Source organism: Pseudophryne corroboree, chromosome 2 (assembly GCF_028390025.1).
Source record: "Pseudophryne corroboree isolate aPseCor3 chromosome 2, aPseCor3.hap2, whole genome shotgun sequence".
In the NCBI taxonomy this organism is placed as follows: domain Eukaryota; kingdom Metazoa; phylum Chordata; class Amphibia; order Anura; family Myobatrachidae; genus Pseudophryne; species Pseudophryne corroboree.
In genome coordinates, this window is record NC_086445.1 from 381,655,200 (window position 1) to 381,668,566 (window position 13,367).

The 13,367-nt window shown below is 47.3% G+C and overlaps 1 protein-coding gene across 3 annotated transcripts in view; it reads right to left on the reverse strand.

Annotated features, from left to right (window-relative positions):
• The window catches only part of NALCN (sodium leak channel, non-selective), a 1,296,054-nt gene extending 1,289,127 nt beyond the window's left edge, over positions 1-6,927 (reverse strand). For all 3 annotated transcript variants that reach the window (XM_063953246.1, XM_063953245.1, XM_063953244.1), the window contains exon 1: positions 6,471-6,927. The gene's annotated coding sequence lies outside the window, so the exon portion shown is untranslated. The remainder of the gene's footprint in view (positions 1-6,470) is intronic.
• Between the last annotated feature and the right edge of the window lie 6,440 nt (positions 6,928-13,367).

Consider the following 13,367-nt stretch of genomic DNA (forward strand, 5'->3'; position numbering starts at 1 on the left):
AGTGTCTGGGTGAACGCTGGGTGTGTTTGTGACGTCAAACCAGGGACGACAAGCACTGAACTGATCGCACTGGCAGAGTAAGTCTCGAGCTACTCAGAAACTGCACAGAGAAGTCTTTTCGCAATATTGCGAATCTTTCGTTCGCAATTTTGATAAGCTAAGATTCACTCCCAGTAGGCGGCGGCTTAGCGTGTGCAAAGCTGCTAAAAGCAGCTTGCGAGTGAACAACTCGGAATGACCCCCATTGACTGTTATACAATACAGAGAGCAGCCTAGCGACCAATAGACAATATAGTAAAGCATGTTAGTGACTGTCATATATCATTAGTAAAGCATGTTAGTGACTGTCATATCATTGGTTCTACTAAATGTCTTTCATACACGTAAATGCATGGTGCATTACTGCAATGAGATGCAATCAGGTATAAATGGAGTGGAGAGGTAAGCAAACGCTGCCTGTTGAGATACAGAAGGTCAATTGGACTGATTGCAAATGATGAACAGACATGTAACCTAGATAAACCCAAAATATACCCCAGCAGTATCAGATGGCAGTGAACTGAATAACATGCATGATAAGACTATTTGCAGGAGACTAATGCTTCCCTTCCTACTTTCTGTACACTAAAGTAATGAGACCTTAAAGAAATTTCCCAGTTCTTTCCTCACTCTTTTTGCAATTCAACCCTATGTAAAAAAAAACACTCAGTGGCGTAACTACCACCTCCGCAGCGGAGGCTTAGAAGTGCAGGTCTGCGGGGGTGCCGCCGCTGATTCAGTTACACTGACATGCGGACTAGCCACCCAGCGCATGAAACCTGTGGCAACAAGCAATACCCCTAGGCAACGAGCATCACACACCCAGCGCATGAAACCCCTGGCAGCAAGCATTACCCCTTGGCAACGAGCATTAGACACCCAGCGCTTGAAACCCCTGACAACAAGCATTACCCCATGGCAATGGGCATGACACCCAGTGCATGAAACTCCTGGCAACAAGTATTATCCCTTGGCAACGAGCATGACACCCAGCACATAAAACTCCTGGCAACGAGTATTACCCCTTGGCAACGAGCATGACACCCAGTGCATGAATCCTCTGTCAGAATTTTTTTTGGCTCGGGGGAGAAAACTTTCTAGTTACGCCACTGAAAACCCTTGTTGAAAATAATGAACTAGAATTTCCCAAATCTACCACATACCATACCTCTCAATATCCGGAGGCTTGAATTAGGCAAAAAGGGGGCGCCTCCCATTTTCGTCACAGTGGGGGGCACGGGCAGCGCTCTATGAGCTGCTTGCCACGCCCCCAGTCCCTCTGGCTCACTGGAATAGTCTATTCACCGCTGCTCTGCTCTAAACTAAGCAGAACAGCGAGTGATAGGGGGCAGATGCCGTGCCCGTGCCGTCAGGGGCAGATGTAGGTGTGAGGGCGCCCCTAGGCACAACAGTAAAGGCCGCCCCCTGCCTGCCTAATTTTATTATTTTTATTGATTGGTAATAAGCTCTCATTTGATGATAGCCAATTTAATAAAATAAAAAAACACCACTAACTATAACATTTGAATTATATATACATATTTACTAAGTAAGACAGCTTACAGGGGCAATATGTGCATGTCCTACCCATTTACATTCCATTCAGGATGGCATATGGAACAGTTCAGTGGAAATATGTTGCAGTTACTGGTACTTTTTAGCATGACAGTACCAACACAAGCATCCAAGTGCCGCCCCCAAACAAGTGCCACCCCTAGGCATGTGACTCAAGTGCCTAGTGGGGAATTCGCTACTGCCTGCCATGGGTAAAGAAGGGACATGATTGCAAAAGCAAACAATTCCTTTCTACTGTATATCAGGAGCACAGGCCATGCAGCAGAACATGCCTGTGCAGCGGACATAGGGCCCGATTCAGACCTGATCGCTGCTGTGCGTTTTCGCACAGCGGTCGATCATCGTTAGACTGCGCATGCGTATGCACCGTAATGCGCACGCACGTTGGCAAACAACAACAGGCATCGCCGGACAGCGACAGGCTGGTGCGAACATTTCAACGGCACAGCCATTTTCATGCTGATTGACAGGAAGAGGCCGTTTGGGGGTGATAACTGACCGTTTTCTGGGAGTGTCAGGTAAGCGTTTTCAGAGAGGGTGTGTGACGTCATTTCCGAACCCGATCCGCCTGTTCTTATCGCACTGCAGGAGTAAGTCCTGGGCTGTGCACAGACTGCACACAGTGGAAACATCATTACATGGTGAGTGTGGTGCAAACGGATTTGCAGCTGTCCGCTGACTGAGAGATTTTTTGCAGCTTGGCATACACATGCAATCACACACTTGCACAGCGAATATACACTCCGCTTGGGGGGCGACTATCTGAACGCAGGACAACAAATTTAGCAGCAAAGCGATCAGGTCTGAATCACCCCCATAGTTGGGTAGGGTTCCAGAGGACCCCTCTCCTCGTAATTTTTGCAAAATAGTAATCTGTAGGATAATGTCATCTGGAGCATGGTAAATCTGATAGAAATAGAAATGTATGGGGACAGCGGCTGCTGTCAGAAATGGAGGGACCGAAATCTGCTGCAAAACTTCCACAGTACTTTCAAGGGATTCTAAATATTTATGCATTGGGTATCCCCTGAAAATGTCTGTTTTGGGGGAAAATCCCACAAATATTATTTGATAATTAGGCCCTCTAAGAAAAATAAGTTGATCAGGCAATACTTGTGGTATTAGTGCTCAGCATTATTAATTTCTAAAAGGGACAGATGTATTAACCTGGAGACGTGATAAAGCAGTGATAAGCGCAAGATGATAACGCGCCAGGCAATCATTACGGATTTGAAAAATGACAGGAGCTGACTGGTGCATTATCCCCTTGCACTTATCACTGCTTTATCACTTCTTTATCGCTTCTCCAGGCTTAATATATCTGCCCCAATATTTTTTGTACCCCTTCTTATAAATGAGTGGTTCACAAAAATAAAATTTTAATTAATTATTAATAATTCCTTAATTCAGTTAGTATTAGTATTAGAGCTATAAAAGATATGTATGTCACTAAAACTATATTTTGTGCAATTTGGCCATATTTTATAGGCTGGGTTTGTATATGACCCTACCTTGTGATGTTACAGACTTCCTCAAGCCTGACTGTCACCTTCCCAAATGTCCTTTCATACTGCACCATACTTGCTTCCTGTCAACTTTCTCAGTAAGGGGGTAATTTAGACCTGATCATAGCAGCAAATTTGTTAGCAGTTGGGCAAAACCATGGGGGTAATTCCGAGTTGATCGCAGCAGGAACTTTGTTAGCAGTTGGGCAAAACCATGTGCACTGCAGGGGAGGCAGATATAACGTGCAGAGAGAGTTAGATTTGGGTGGGGTGTGTTCAATCTGAAATCTAAATTGCAGTGTAAAAATAAAGCAGACAGTATTTACCCTGCACAGAAACAAAATAACCCACCCAAATCTAACTCTCTCTGCACATGTTATATCTGCCTCCCCTGCAGTGCACATGGTTTTGCCCAACTGCTAACAAAGTTCCTGCTGTGATCAACTCAGAATTACCTCCCATGTGCACTGCATGGGAGGCAGGTTTAACATGTGCAGAGAGAGTTAGATTTGGGTGTGGTGTGTTCAATCTGCAATCTAAATTGCAGTGTAAAAATAAAGCAGCCAGTATTTACCCTGCACAGAAACAATATAACCCACCCAAATCTAACTCTCTCTGCACATGTTATATCTGCCTCCCCTGCAGTACACATGGTTTTGCCCAACTGCTAACAAATTTGCTGCTACGATCAGGTCTGATCCCCCCTAAGGGGGTCATTCCAACTCGATCGCACACTGCACTTCTTCGCAACCGCGCGATCGGGTTGGAACAGCGCATGCACGGCGGCCGCATTGCACAGTCACGCCGTTGCCCAGCGACTGAGTCGCCGGTCAGCGATGCCTCCAATGAAGAAAGAGGTCGCAGCAGCAACTGCAAGAAGATTGACAGGAGGAAGGCAGATCCAGGCGTTAACTCACCGTTTTCGTGCATGGAGATCAGAACGCAGGCGTGTCGAGGCGTTTGGAGGGCGGATGTCTGACGTCAATTCCGGTACCTGCAACGCTGGATTGATCGCACAGGGTAACTCTTACCCTAGTCTACTTCTGCACAAAACTTTTTTTGCATAGCAGGGCTGCACAAGCTATGCAAAAATCCACTCCCCCATAGGCGGCGTCTAGTTGATTGCACGGGCTGCAAAAAGTTGCAGCGTGCGATCAACTCGGAATGACCCCCTATGTCACAGCTCTCCTGCTGGAGAAATCCCATCTGAGATAACAATAGTCCATAAATAAAATATTTTCTTGCCGGCTTGTTTTTATTTGCTACATAATGGACAAGCCACTACAGTGTGTGGTAAGAAAAATAACAAAAGCAAATATCCAACCTTATTTTATACACGTAACTAAAATTTGGAAATTAGGTACGTATCTATTAAATCAAAACTGAACCATTGGTAAAAAAGCATAATCTGAGCCTAGGCTAAAAAGGTCCAGGTATGTGTCCAAATACGTGAGATAGATACATATCTTTAGCATTAATTATTCAGGGTTCCCTTTGACAAAACACTGAACAATCTTGTCTTGTCTCTTTTTTATTTATTTATTTTGAAATTTTGTATCAAAAACCATCACAGTGCTTTGAGGGAAACTGCAATATGGAGCAATATCACCCAGATGGATGGGACCATAATAAGACTCACTATTCCCTAAATGAATGGTACCATAGCATCAATATCCCAAAATGGATTTAACCATAGCATGACTCACTATCCCCCCAGATTGATGGAACCATGCTATGACTTAAACTCCACAAGAAGTATGGAACCTTAGTATGACTCAATATTCCCCACATGGATGGATGCACAGTAATGTTCAATATCCCCTAGGTGAGGGTATAATAGTATGACTCAATATCCCGCAGATAGATGGAACCATAAGAAGACTCAATAACCAATGGAACCAACTCCCCACCCCCCTTTATAGGGGTGTGGTATGCAAGGTCGACCACACTTAGGTTGACAGTGTCTAGGTCGACCACTATTGGTCGACAGTAACTAGGTAGACATGGTTTCTAGGTCGACAGGGACTCTAGGTCGACATGTACTAGGTCGACACAACATAAGGTCGATGTGAGTTTTTGTACTTTTTTTGGTGTCATTTTTTTCCGTACAGTGATCGGGATCCCCAATTTGTGCACTGTGTCCACTCGCATGGCTCACTTCGCTCGCCATGCATCAGGCAAGGGGTTACCGTTCCCGATGGTAGTCCACTTGGATCGTAAAGTATGAAAAAGTTCAAAAAATATTTTTTTAAAAACCTCATGTTGACCTTTTGTCATGTCGGCCTAGAGTCCCTGTCGACCTAGAAACCATCTCAGCCTACTTACTGTCGACCAATAGTGGTCGACCTAGACAGTGTTGACCTAAGTATTGTCAACCTAGAGACCGGATACCCCTTTATAGAACCACAATATGGATCAGTATTCCCTAGATCAGTGATGGGGAACCTTTGGCACTCCAGCTGTTGTTGAACTACACATCCCAGCATGCCCTGCTACTGACCTAATACAAGTTTACATGGGTGCGAATTACAAAATTAAACTTTTTTCATGCTGATATACAGTTTTTCTTTTGTTTTTTTTTAATGATCCAGATGAATTTCTATTTCCATACTCTCATCATACCTAGTTTAAATAGTTTTAATTTGCATTTCTCTCTCTCACTTAAAATACTAGAATGGTAGAACATATTACAGACCTGAACATGAATCTCCAGACCCTAACCTTAATTATATTTCCCTGTCTTTTATATTTCTTAGTAACAATATTTTACTGTACTTAATGTATAACAAGCTATGTGATATCTTTGTAGTCTCTCTGCCCATCTCCATCAGCCTCGGTTTTGTTGTGTGAACTGTACCTTGGACTCGTCCCTCCCTCATCTCCTCCCCATTCACAACTACAGTGCTGCTGCAGCTGGCAGCTCCGTCACCATGACAACCTCCTGTAATTTGGGGGAGGGGACCAAAGTGCTGTATATTTCACCTGTAAGCTGCGCTCACACATATTATCTAAACCAAAGAGATGGGTTCGGTATGCCACACATAACATACAAGAGACACTGCATAAATCCCAGGCACATGCAGCAAATGAGAATTATATCTGTGATTCTCGGATGGGCTTGGATATATCCAGTTTAACAGCATTCAGCAGTATGCAAATGTAAAGCATCACAAAAAAACACACCAGACAATTGCACATAGGGCCTGCCTGGCTGCAGCTTCATCACCCCACATCAGCAGACCCACTCCACACATCAGCAGAAACAAGGAACTAGGTGCAGAAAATGGGGACACAGCTAGGGACATTTTAGGAGATGAGCAATACAACAACGAGTGATAAATAACAACCTACCTATTGCACTGCCTTTTCCTTCATTGCATGGATGTTTGTGCCTGCACCTCTAGCTTTTATTCATTCTCGGGCAGGGTTTGTATGCTGTGCAGAGGATGAAGACAGTATTTGTGTTGATCCTTCCTCCCTCAGGAGCCTGATGATGGGGGAGAGAGAGGCAGAGAGGACAGGCACACACTCTGCTATGGCAGCAGCCGGGGACGCAGCATTGATTGCATGTGAGGAAGAGGCTGCTCACTGCTGCCAGGCTCCTTCCTGCTGCCTGTCATCAGTCTCAGTGCAGCACAGCTGCTGCTGCTGCTGGGGTCCTCTCTCATATATATATGAATGAATCCCATCTCTTTCTAATAATACACACAATACACGTAATACCTGCTGCATACTGTATATTACATCGGCATCTGGAGACAGAAACGCACGTCCTGTAACGAGGCTGAAGTGTTAGCTTCTTATTCGGCCAGCTTCTTATTCGACTCCAGCTTCTTATTCACTTCTTATTCGACTCCAGCTTCTTATTCAGAAAATATTATATTAAAATAAATTAAATAAGAATAGATCACTAAGTTAACATTGCATAAACTTCAAGTAGTGTCCCCTACCCCAATTTACATGACATTTTGCATTAAACAAAAATGATTTAGGCATGAAAATGGTGGTAAAGCGGGCACAGACACCAGACTTCATCATTTTGAATAAGAAGCTGAAGTTGTGCAAAGGTTAAATAGCGTTGGTCAAAAGTTTTGACACTTGAAACCCACACAGGGTGGTTACTTACATATCACCCACCTGCAATTTGCCTTGACCAACAAGCATTTGGGCATGAAAATGGCATACTTACCTACTTTGCTGCCTCCTCCTCCGGGAGGAGGCAGCGTTGTAGGTGAATGGGGGCGTGGCCGGCAGCAGGACGGGCGGTTCGGGGGCGTGGCCGGCAGCAGGATGGGCGATCCGGGGGCGTTGCATCAGGGTCGCGTCATCGTGACTCCACCCCCACCGCTGTGCTGTGCCGAGAAACGAGGCGCTGCATAGCGGGGGGCGGAGCTACGATGACGCGATTCAGCGCGAATCGCGTCATCGGACCCCCTCGGCCCGCCTACTTGTTCACTGCTGCGGGCGGCCGAGGGGAAAAGCGGGAGGCTTGTCCACCTTTCCGGGGGGCCGGGAGGGTCACCCGATTTTCGGGAGCCTCCCAGCCATTCTGGGAGGGTAGGCAAGTATGAAATGGTGGTAAAGCGGGCACAGTCACCAGATTTCATCATTTTGAATAAGAAGCTGTAGTTGTGCAAAGGTTAAATAGCGTTGGTCAAAAGATTTGACACTTGAAACCCACACAGGGTAGTCACTTACATATCACCCACTTGCATTTCACCTTGACCTACAAGCATTTGGGCATAAAAATGGGTGGTAAAGCGGGCACAGTCACCAGATTTCATCATTTTGAATAAGAAGCTGTAGTTGTGCACGGGTTAAACAGCGTTGGTCAAAAGATTTTACACTTGAAACTCACACAGGATGGTCACTTACATATCACCCACTTGCAATTTGCCTTGACTAACAAACATTTGGGCATGAAAATGGGTGGTAAAGTGGGCACAGACACCAGATTTCATCATTTCTGCTGCGGGGTACACTGGGCACCACAAGTCTGGAAAATGGGGTGTAGAGTAGGATCTTGATCCGAGGCACCAACAAGCTCAAAGCTTTGACCTTCTTCCCAAGATGCATAGCGCCGCCTCCTGTATCACCCCACCTCCCAGCACAGGAGCTCAGTTTGTCAGTTGGTGCTGCAGTAAGCAGGCACTTAACAGAGGGGCTGCTCCAAGCAGCCCTGAGAAAAGCTTTTTATGAGGTAAAAAGTGAAGACTTCAAGGGCAGCAGCGGTGGTAAATGTCTTGTGACAGTCACTGCTGCAGCTCCAGCTCTCCCCAGCGGCGCTGTACACTCCCGAGCCCTGGTTGCAGGGTACCTACAGCGGAGGCTCCGGTTTTCTTCATGTTAGACACACACGGCTGGGGCTCTCCAGGATCGCGTGGCCGCGCTTCGGGAGGTGGTAAGTGGGACCCTGTCTGTATCGCGATCCGGCGCGGTCAGTGGGAGACGGGCCGGGCGCGCTGGCGGTGGACACTGTGGATACAGGCGATCCCACTAGATCACCAGGGCATGGGCGCAGGTCAGGTTTTCTCTTAAAACCGATTTTAATATCGCCCACAGTACCCGGTGGTTTTACCAGCAAGGGGGATAAGGCTTAGACCTGTAGCCCCTCCCCCAGCCCCAGGGCGCCATTTCCAGCAAGTGTTCCCGCCCTGGAGCTGCATCTCTGTCTTTTCCTCACTCCCTGTCAGTGTCTGCGGCGCCATTACTCCTTAGCTCACTGTTCCTGGGACTGCTTGGGCAAATCCTCCTATGTAAAGCCGCCTGGTTGTCAGCGCTGTGCCTTTACATGACACTTAAGTATTCTACCTGCCTTTTTAGTCAGTGTTAGTAAGAAAGAGTGCATTTAGTCAGGGGTTTATAGTACAATTACCCTGTGATATACATCCAGTTTCTTACTGTGTAGTGTTATATCTATTAACTATATAGCTGTGTAAGCTAGACCAGTGCAGTATTATTGTCTGTAATAACCTCTGCATTGTACAAACTGTGACTTTCTGTGTGTGCATTGATAGCTGAGTGGTGTCCATCTCGTGTCTTTCACTCAACTTGCTATCCCTATATTCTATAACCTGAGGGGGCTTGGTGCGTCAGGTGTTATTTAATATAGGATTTTCACAAAGATATACTGTATTACGTATTTTTCTCTGTGATTTAGTCACCATATCTCTCCTTTATCTCTGCTGGTGCTGACTACACTGCGCAGGGGTTTGGGTTTAGGGATATAGTGCGGCTAATAATTGTACTGTGTTACCTCATACTGTAAGTTATATCATGTCTGCTTCTGAGGGTAATGGTTCTGGGGCGGAACACACTGCTGGTGTTGCTGAAGCCACAGGCACATATGGGGAGAATATAGCAGCTGTGGGCTCTGGTTCTGGGGGCTCCTTGCCCCCCCAGTGGGACTGTGGCAATGGAGGTACATAATGACCCACCGTGGGCCGCTTTTTCCACGCTTCTGCATACGCTAGTTCATAAACTAACACCCCCTATGGGACCCCCAATGCCGGTACAACCGTATGTGGTCCCTTCAGCTAACCCGCCGTGGGCGGACGATTTATCTGCTCAATTAAAGAAGTTGAACCAGTCCCTGACTACTAAAAAGTCTTCCCAACGCTCGCCTAAGTCCAAGAGGTCCTCTAAGCGAGCGCCCGTCTCCTCACAATCCACTGCTGTCACTGACATCTCGTCTGATGAAGACAGCACATACACTGACCCCACAGGTTCTGACTCAGAGACGGCTGATGGGGAGGGTAGTTCACATGTGGATGTTCCTGATCTTTTGGAGGCTATTAAATTAATTCTGCAGATTATGGATGATCCCGAGCCATCCGTTCCTCCTAAGAAACCAGATAGGTTCAAGCGTCAGAAGGTGATTAAACAAGTTTTACCTCACTCTGACCACCTAGTGGATATACGTCAGGAACCCTAGCAAAGCCCGGGTACGAAGTTTGTGCCTCAAAAGAAGATGCTGGCTCGCTATCCCCTTGCGCCAGAGCTGTCTAAGAATTGGGAAACGCCTCCTCCAGTAGACTCACATGTGGCTAGGATGGTGGTTTCCTCAGCTCTACCTGTCACTACCGCCACGTCTCTAAAAGAGCCTACGGATAAACGTGTCGAGGGTTGTCTAAAAGCGATTTACACCCTCACGGGTGCTGCACAGAGGCCCACTATTGCAGCTACATGGGCAGCAGAGGCTATTGAAGCATGGACCTTGGAGTTAGAAGCTGAAATCTCCTCTGACCATGCTAGACAATGCTTGTCATATATTGTCACAGCTTCTCACTATATTAAAGAGGCAGCTTCTGATGCCGGTATCCTAGCAGCCAAGGCCTCTACTATGTCAGTCCTGGCTCGCAGGATATTGTGGCTGAGATCCTGGTCTGTGGATCTGGACTCTAGAAAAACCCTGGAGGTACTCCCTTTCAAGGGGGATATTCTGTTTGAGGAGGACTTAAATAAGATAGTGGCTGACTTGGCTACTGCCAAAACTGCCTGTCTGCCTAATACAGCTCTTTCTGTGTCGAAGGCCAAAGGCACGTCCTTTCGCCCCTTTCGTCCTTCAGGTAAAGCAAAAGGTCAGGCGTACCATAAGCATGCCCGCACTTCCAAACCTGGTAAGCCAAAGCGCAAAAGAGCCTGGGCTGCCCGTCAGCCAGCAGCCAAGACCGATAAGCCTGCCGCATGACGGGGCGGGCCTCCCCCTGGGGGATCCCAGGGTGGGGGGGCCGGCTTCTAGGGTATACCCAGGAATGGTTGAAGACCACTTCAGATGCCTAGGTACGGGAAGTCGTCACTCGAGGTTACGCCATAGCCTTCAAAAACCGACCCCCTCATCGATTTTGCCAGACAGACGTCCCATCAGACCAGACAAAGGCAAACACTCTGCATTCGGTGGTACAGACCCTCCTGGATACAGGAGTCGCAGTACAGGTGCCTCTTGCTCAGAGGGGCCGGGGGTACTATTCTCCGCTGTTTCTAGTCCCGAAACCGAATGGGTCCTCCCGGCCCATTCTCAACCTCAAGGCACTGAACAAGTTTGTGAAGGTTTCCAAGTTCCGTATGGAAACCCTTCGCTCTATAGTTCTGGCCTTGGAACCTGGGGACTACATGGTCTCCCTGGACATACAGGATGCTTACCTGCATATTCCTATAGCAGTGTCACATCAACAATACCTGAGGTTCGCTATTGGCAACCACCATTACCGGTTTCGTCCGTTACCTTTTGGTTTAACAACGGCTCCGCGAGTCTTCACCAAAGTTATGGCGGTGATGACGGTGGTACTCCGCCGTCAAGGGGTTAGGATACTGCCGTATCTGGACGACTTGTTAATCCTGGCAAATTCCCCAGATCTTCTCCTGCGTCATCTGGATATGACGGTCTGGTTTCTACAAGCCCACGGGTGGATCATCAACTGGAAGAAATCCTCCCTGGTCCCTGCTCAGAGCATGGTGCATCTGGGAGTGCTGTTGGACACTCACAACTAGAGGTTGTTCTTGTCTCAGGAGAAAGTCCTGAAACTTCAGGACAGGATTCGTTGCTTCCTTTCTCGTCCGCAAGTGTCGATACATTCGGCAATGCAGGTGCTGGGCCTCATGGTATCAGCATTCGACATGGTGGAGTATGCTCAATTCCATTCTCGCTACCTCCAGAAGCTGATTCTAGCCAAGTGGGATGGCCTGCCTCACCGGATCAGGTCTCAAATGATCTCTTTGACTCCGGAGGTCCGTCTGTCGCTACTCTGGTGGCTCCAGGACCGACAATTGTGCAGAGGCCGTCCCTTCTGGATATCCAACTGGGTCCTGTTGACGACAGATGCCAGTCTAAGAGGTTGGGGCGCAGTGCTGGAGCAGCACTCCTTGCAGGGTCGGTGGACTAAGGAGGAATCTCTCCTCTCGATCAACATTCTGGAATTGCGGGCGGTCTTCAGTGCGTTGAACCTAGCCCAGCATTTGATTCAGAACCGTCCTGTTCAAGTACAGTCGGACAACGCCACCACAGTGGCTTACATAAATCATCAAGGCGGCACTCGAAGCTGTTTGGCAATGATGGAAGCCTCACGGATTCTACGTTGGGCAGAACGCCATCTACCGGCAATATCGGCAATATTCATTCCGGGAGTCCTGAATTGGGAAGCGGACTTTCTCAGTCGTCAGGACGTGCATGCCAGCGAGTGGGGCCTCCATCCAGAAGTGTTTCAACTCCTCGTGGAAAGGTGGGGTCTTCCAGATGTGGATCTGATGGCGTCTCGACACAATCACAAGGTTCCGGTCTTCGGAGCAAGGACAAGGGATCCTCAAGCAGCATTCATGGATGCGCTGGCAATGCCGTGGAGGTTTCGGCTGCCGTACGTGTTCCCTCCGGTGTCACTACTGCCCAGGGTAATTCGGAAGTTCAAGCAAGAAAAAGGAAATCTGCTTCTCATAGCTCCGGCGTGGCCCAGACGGCACTGGTTCTCAGACCTACAAGGCCTATCGTCAGAGCGTCCACTTCTACATCCACAACGCCCAGACCTCCTCATTCAGGGCCCCTGTGTCTACCAGGATCTAGCCCGGCTGTCTTTGACGGCGTGGCTCTTGAAGCTTCCGTCTTAAGAGCTAAGTGTTTTTCTGAAGAGGTCATTAAACTATGTTGCGGGCCTAGAAACCGGCCTCTGCTCGGATTTATCATCGGGTCTGGCATTCCTACTTTGTTTGTTGCGCATCTAACCATTATGACGCTTCCAAGTTTAGTACAGCCAAACTTTTGGCTTTTCTACAGCAGGGCCTAGATTTAGAAAAGAGGAAAAGGAGAGGCTGCGCTCCAGGAGGAAAGAGCAATTAATTACACTAAGTGTGTCAAATTTATAACAATTTATTAAAAACAATATTTCTAAAAAACAGTATCCTGTGCAATAATTAATATACCACATGAATTCATGAATTCTTAAAAGGGGAATAATTTACCCGATATATTGGGTCAGGACATATAGCATAGTGCAATGCAGGGGATCCGTTCCAAATGATGCCCTTAGATGAAATTGAAGTCCAGTAAAGAGTCCAATTTGGAGAGTCTTTTATGAGATTAGAGAGTCCAATGTATTTTCCATACACCGCTAGAGGATTATGAAGCGTGTCCCATATATAGATGAGTACCTCATGCAATGCGGTGGTTAGGTGGTGCCTCTCTGTAGCTCCTCTGGATAACTGGTAGATGACACGGGCTGGTTCGGGTCCAAATGAAAGTAGTCCTGTTCCAATGTATAA